This window comes from Salmo salar, chromosome 03, assembly GCF_965601325.2.
Source record: "Salmo salar chromosome 03, fSalSal1, whole genome shotgun sequence".
In the NCBI taxonomy this organism is placed as follows: domain Eukaryota; kingdom Metazoa; phylum Chordata; class Actinopteri; order Salmoniformes; family Salmonidae; genus Salmo; species Salmo salar.
The window spans coordinates 78,412,501-78,419,155 of record NC_138293.1 but is presented as its reverse complement, the minus strand read 5'-3'; the positions used below and the strand labels follow the sequence as shown (position 1 = coordinate 78,419,155).

Below are 6,655 nucleotides of genomic sequence, written 5' to 3'. Positions count from 1 at the left end.
GCCGGGTCTGGCTCTCGACTCGAAACATGCCCCTCCACCTGCCCTGCCGGAAGCTGGGCCCGCGGTTTGTGGGGCCATTTAAAGTCCTGGAAAGTGAATGAGGTTAGTTACAGGTTACAGCTTCCCCCCAATTACCGTATTAACCCCTCGTTCCATGTATCTCTTCTCAGGCCGGTGGTGGCTGGCCCGTTCCAGGAGTCTGAGGTGCGGGAGGTTCCTCCGCCCCCTCTGGACATCGAGGGGCCCCCGGCGTACTATTTTCGCTCCATACTGGATTTGAGGCGTCGGGTGAGGGGCCTTCAGTACCTCGTGGAGTGGGAGGGGTACAGTCCAGAGGAGAAGTGCTGGGTTCCGGTGGAGGACGTATTGGACCCTTCAATGCAGCGGGAGTTCCTCCGTCTCCGACCGGATCGCACTGCGCCTCGCCCTCCGGGTCGTCCCCAAGGCCGGTGTCGCTGCGCTGCTGGTGCCTCGCGTCAGGGATGGGGTACTCTCACGACCCCCGCCGAAGTCGGCTCCTCTCCTTGTTCGGGCAGTGCTCGGCGGTCGACGTCACCGGTCTTCTAGCCATCGCCGTACCACCTTTCATTTTCCATTTGTTTTGTCTTGTTTTCCCACACACCTGGTTTACCTCCCCTCATCACTCTACATGTATATTATCCTCTGTTCCCCCCATGTCTGTGTGTGTAATTGTTCGTTAGGTTTATTGTGTGACGCGTCAGGCTGGTTTTTTCCGGGTATTGTTTTGAACCCGTGGTATTGTATTGTTGTACATTATTCTGTGTGACTAGTGCGCTATTCGCTTTTTCCTTTGGCTGGAGTGTTGTGACGCTGTTGCGTCCGACTGTTTTGCTTCTGCCAATTAAAGTGTGCCTGTTCACTCATCTCTGCTCTCCTGCACTTGACTCCAGGTGACCAGTTGCGCACACAGATTGACAAAAGGGTGCATGCACATAAAAAGACTCTAAACCTAAGGTGCATTCAGTTCACTTGAACGTTTGCTAAGTTGCGGAACGGTTTGTACTGAATGACACATTTACCCAAAACGTTCTTTCTTGTATGTTATTGAAAAGGCTTTGAGGTACTTTTGCTCCTGTTTGGTGGGTGTGGCGAGGTGTGGCTTGAAACAATGAGTGACCTATTTAAAGGGCGGTGGCCATGCTGACTGCGTTACCCAATCCACAACCCAACCCCTCACAGTTTTTCAACTGGTCGCTCAGTACAGCACCGTTTCCGTTCAATTAAACATTCCAGAACGTAAAGACTTACTGAACGCAGCCCTTGTGTATGCCAGTGTTCCTGCAAAGGTTGGTATTTATCAATTATGAACTTGACAGGAAAGTATGATTATTTCCACAGTCCACATACTCTTAGATCATGCATATGCACAACTTCTAGTGGTTGATCAAATATTGTTATTTGGGAAATGTATGTTTTGTTTATGCAGATGAATTATAATAATGGTAGTCTAATATATTATAATGTAGGCCTAATTATAAAACAGATGCATTTGCCGTTGGTAAGGAGATCGCAAGGCAGCAAGCGCTTATGTGCTTATTGTACTTGTATTATATAGGCCTAAATAATAATCATATTGCAGGACGTCTCTCCTTTTCTGACATGACTGACTTATTCCCACTACACAACAAATATTAGCCTACCATTTATCCATCACTCATTTAATAGCCAAACTTCCTCAAAAATAAATAGCTAGACAGGTAGCCTATTTAAAATATTTGACAGCATAGGCTACAGTAGGCCAATTGCAGTGCAATTGGAGCACAACATCATAGCCTATTTAAATGTAGAGCCAATACCAAGGGAGGAGTTAGAAACACAATAATCTATTGATAAACAAAATAGTCAACCTGGACTCAGGGGTAGACGTAACATGGTAAACGAAAAATCCAGGTTGCTCAAATTAGTATGATATGTTACGTTTGGTAGGGTATGTATTAATTTGTGGATGTCAATCATCCATTTGGTATGATACAGTATGTTACTAATTACAATTCGTATGATATGTTCCGAATTAGAATTTGTATGATATGTTGCGAATTGCAATTTGTTGTGGCTAACAATAGCTAGGTGGCTAATGCTAATATTAGCTAGGTGGTTAACGTTAGCTAGGCTATGGGTTAGGGGTTTAGGTTAGGGTTAAGGTTAGTGTTAAAGTTAAGGGTTAGGTTAAAGGGTTAAGGTTAGGGTTAGGGTTAGCTTACATGCTAAGTAATCTCAAAGTAGCTCAATAGTAGTATGCAGTTGAAAAGTTGCTAATTGACTAAAATGCTAAAGTTGTTTGTGATGAGATTCGAACACGCACCTTTGGGTTGCTAGACAATCGCGATATACGCCCATCCATCCATCCATCCATCCACCCACCCCACCCCACCCCAACCAACCACCTTCCTTTAGTTTTGCCTTAAGTAACCTTTTGTCTTATGTAACAACACCAAACCTAACATATCATATTAATTTGAGTATCCCAGATTTTTTACAATGTTACTTCTAGTCTATGAGACCAGGTTGAAATATTGTACAACAATTCGTATTTTCCGTAGAAGTATGCTGTAGCATTGATCAAATAGACAATCAAACTTGCAAAATGTGCTGCCTGTATTTGGCACTTGCTATAAGCGGCATGCATTTTTTGTTTGAAAAAGTCACTGCAAAAGATAAAAACATTATGCCCACAACTTTATATAAATATAATCTAATTTGCCATTGCATTATCTTTTACAAACTTCCATGGCATCTTCAACATCTCCAAATCATACAGCAAATGAGGGTGATTTTGTACCAGAAAAGGTGAATGGAGGGCGTTTTCCAGGCAGGGTTGTAACACTCGTTCACAAGTGCACAAATATAGTATGGCTGTAATTTATCAGTGAAAAGGTGTATATATTGCACGATACAGTTTGATAAATAAAAATAATTTGTTGGTAAATAACTGAGTCTTGGCAAATATGCAGCAAGGTAGAATCACAGCAGCCTACTGTAGATGGTCTCTCAACAGTTGTCAACAAGATTTTTTCAACCATGATTCGTCACCAAGGATTTTAAAGTAACTGTCCAGTGAAAATCTCACTTTTAAAATTCAATTTCTGTTAACTCGTACACAAATAATGTTGACCCGTTATACTCGTATTTGTGGTCAACGCATTAATTGGAGAATTATTTATTTTTTAAATCACACCTCAAACTTTTATCTCAAGCAGATGTTTAAAATATGCTTGCTATTTCCTCACAGAGGATGATGTCATCCACCTGCATTAATTATACTTTTTTGGAAGGAATTGTAATTAATTATAGGACATATTTCATAGATATCTGGAAACATTGGACAGTTGTTTTAATAATAGCATATACTTTTGTTTCGCGGCACGCACCTATGTGGCTCCGATCTACTAAGAACTAACTGCTGTTTGACTTTGTTTTCCGGCCGACCATTATTCGTGACGGAACGGTTGGCAGAAAGCAGCGAGACTTGTCTTGTGTTAGTGTTATTTTGGATCCTTAGTACGTCCCTACCGAAATAAGGGAAAAGGTTTATGGTTAGGTTTAGGGTAGGGACGTCCCAAGGATACCAGATAGCACTAAGCCAAGACAAATATTTAACTAACGACTGCATGAGTAACATTAGCTACCAGATATATGTGCTCGATACAAACTAAGACGAAATGTTATCCAATTCTTACGTTTGATTACCTATAAAGCATAAAATATAGCAACATCTTTTTGTTTCGCACATTTTGAAGAGGTAGGTTTACTGGGTCAATATATTTCTGGAGTGTCTTTCTTAGCCTACTGGGAACTAGTTACAGACTAACGTACAGTATTAACTCAGAGGAAGAGGCGAAGCCTTTAATATCCAAAATCTATGGCTCTATAGCTGACGTTAGTACATAAATGACCACAAACAACTGCCTTATGATGAGTAATTTCTACATATGCTGAGACCGAAGTCATTTAACTTAAGCATGTCCTATAGTTTTCTATCTAGCTATGAACTGAATGAAATGTCGTTATACTTCAACAGGTGATCACTTACAGGTGACTGCTTGACTAAGAATAGGGGCATACTGCCTCTGTATAGTCGACCATGACGTCACTGGTAAGTATTGGGTGTATGGTTTACTTGTGGGGTCAACATGACGGTATCAGTCTATTGCTTCATCTGTTGCTTGCTTATCTCATTGTCAGGCTTGCTGGGCATTAATATGGAGTCCCCCTTTGCTGCTATAGCAGCCTCCACTGTTCTGGGAAGGCTTTCCACTAGATGTTGGAACATTGCTGCAGGGATTTGCTTCCATTCTGAATTCAGCCACAAAAACATTAGTGAGGTCGGGCATTGATGCTGGGCATTTAGGCCTGGCTCGCGGTCGTCGTTCCAATTCATCCCAAAGGTGTTCGATGGGGTTGAGGTCAGGGCTCTATGCAGGCCAGTCAAGTTCATCCACCGATCTCAACAAACCATTTCTGTATAGACCTTGCTTTGTGCATGGGGGCATTGTCATGCTGAAACAGGAAAGGGCCTTCCCCAAACTGTTGCCACAAAGTTGGAAGCACAGAATCGTCTAGAATGTCAATGTCCGCTGTAGCGTTAAGATTTCCTTTACCGGAACTAAGGAGCTTAGCCCGAACATGAAAAACAGCACCGGACCATTATTCCTCCTCCACCAAACTTTACAGTTGGCACTGTGTATTGCCGCCAAACCCAGATTCGTCTGTTAGACTGACAGATAGTGAAGCGTGATTCATCACTACAGAGAACGCGTTTCCACTGCTCCAGAGTCCAATGGCGGCAAGCTTCACACCACTCCAGCCGACGCTTGGCATTGTGATCTTAGGCTTGTGTGCGGCTGCTCGGCCATGGAAACCCATTTCATGAAGCTCCTGACAAACAGTTATTGTACTACGTTGCTTCCAGAGGCAGTTTGGAACTTGGTAGTGAGTGTTGCAACTCAGGACAGACAATTCTTACGAGCTTCAGCACTCGGCAGTCCCGTTCTGTGAGCTTGTGTGGCCTACCACTGCGCGGCTGATCCGATGTTGCTCCTAAATGTTTCCACTTCACAATAACAGCAGTTAGAGTTGACTGGGGCAGCTCTAACGGCAGAAATGTTACGAACTGACTAGTTGGAAAGGTGGCATCCTTTGAAGGTGCCAATTTGAAAGTCACTGAGCTCTTCAGTAAGGCCATTCTACTGCCAATGTTTGTCTGTTGAGATTGCATGTCTGTGTGCTCAATTTTTATACACCTGCCAGGATCGAGTGTGGCTGAAATAGCTGAATCCACTAATTTGAAGGGGTGTCCACTTACTTTTGTATATGTAGTGTACCAAACTGGGTGTGTGTTTTTTTTACAGGGGGGCAGCAGTTCCTCTTCTACAGAGTACATAGTCCGGGTCCCCAAGTAAGTACTATCCAAGGCCTACAGCCATTGGGTTCGCATTTAACATTTGACCACAGCAGGGCCAATGTGTACAACATTCCCGACCCTCTGTCTAACCGTTAATTATCATTGCATGCAATACGGTTTTGGAAACCTCAAACTCTACTTTCATATCACTCCAAAATAATTTTTCAAATACAAAAGACACTTACCGTGCATCATTTTACATGGATTCCCACAGAGGTTTTTTGCGTTGCACATTTACCCGAACTATCTGAACTACGACACTTCCTGAGCTAATGGAAACGTGGGAGTGAACACATAAAGAAAACAAAAACATCTCAAACAAAAACCTCAGTTGATATCTGTGTAAAACAGCTAACTTTCCCTAAGTGTATCTTCTGTATTTGTAGTGTTCCAAGCAGGACATAAAATGTACTTTTTGGTTCACCAGCCACTGTGTCAGATTTCTACGTTACAGCATTAATCTAAAATAGATTAAATTATTTTTTTCCTCCTCAATCTACATACAATAGTCCATAATGACAAAGCGAAAACAGGTTTTTAGACATTTTATATAAAAACAATATATAGATCCCTTATTTACCTAAGTATTCAGACCCTTTGTTATGAGACTCAAAAATGAGCTCCTGTGCATCCTGTTTCCATTGATCATCCTTGAGAAGATTTTACAACTTGATTGGAGTCCACCTGTGGTAAATTCAATTGATTTGACATGATTTGGAAAGGCACACAGTCTATATAAGGTCCCATAGTTGACAGTGCATGTCAGAGCAAAAACCAAGCCATGAGGTCAGAGGAATTGCCGTAGAGCTCTGATACAGGATTGTGTCGAGGCACAGATCTGGGGAAGGGTACCAAAAAATATCTGCAGCATTGAATGTCCCCAAGAACACAGTGGCCTCCATCATTCTTAATTAAATGGAAGAAGTTTGAAACCACCAAGACTTCCTAGCGCTGGCTGGTCGACCAGCCAAATTGAGCAATCGGGGGAGAAGGGCCTTGATCAGAAAGGTGACCAAGAACCCAATGGTCACTCTGACAGAGCTCCACAGTTCCTCTGTGGAGATGGGAGAACCTTCAAGAAGGACAACTATCTCTGCAGCACTCCACCAATCAGGCATTTATGGTAGAGTAGCCAGACGGAAGCCACTCCTCAGTAAAAGGCACATGACAAGCCGCTTGGAGTAAGCCTAAAGGACTTTCAAACCATGAGAAATAATATTATCTGGTCTGATG

The 6,655-nt window shown here is 42.7% G+C and overlaps 1 long non-coding RNA gene across 1 annotated transcript in view; it reads left to right on the top strand.

The window, feature by feature from the left end:
• Positions 1-3,525: 3,525 nt before the first annotated feature.
• Positions 3,526-6,655, top strand: part of LOC145877410 (uncharacterized) — a 4,033-nt gene continuing 903 nt past the window's right edge. The window contains exons 1-3 of the long non-coding RNA XR_014391693.1: positions 3,526-3,760; positions 4,040-4,114; positions 5,370-5,416. This is a non-coding gene — a long non-coding RNA (uncharacterized LOC145877410). The remainder of the gene's footprint in view (positions 3,761-4,039; positions 4,115-5,369; positions 5,417-6,655) is intronic.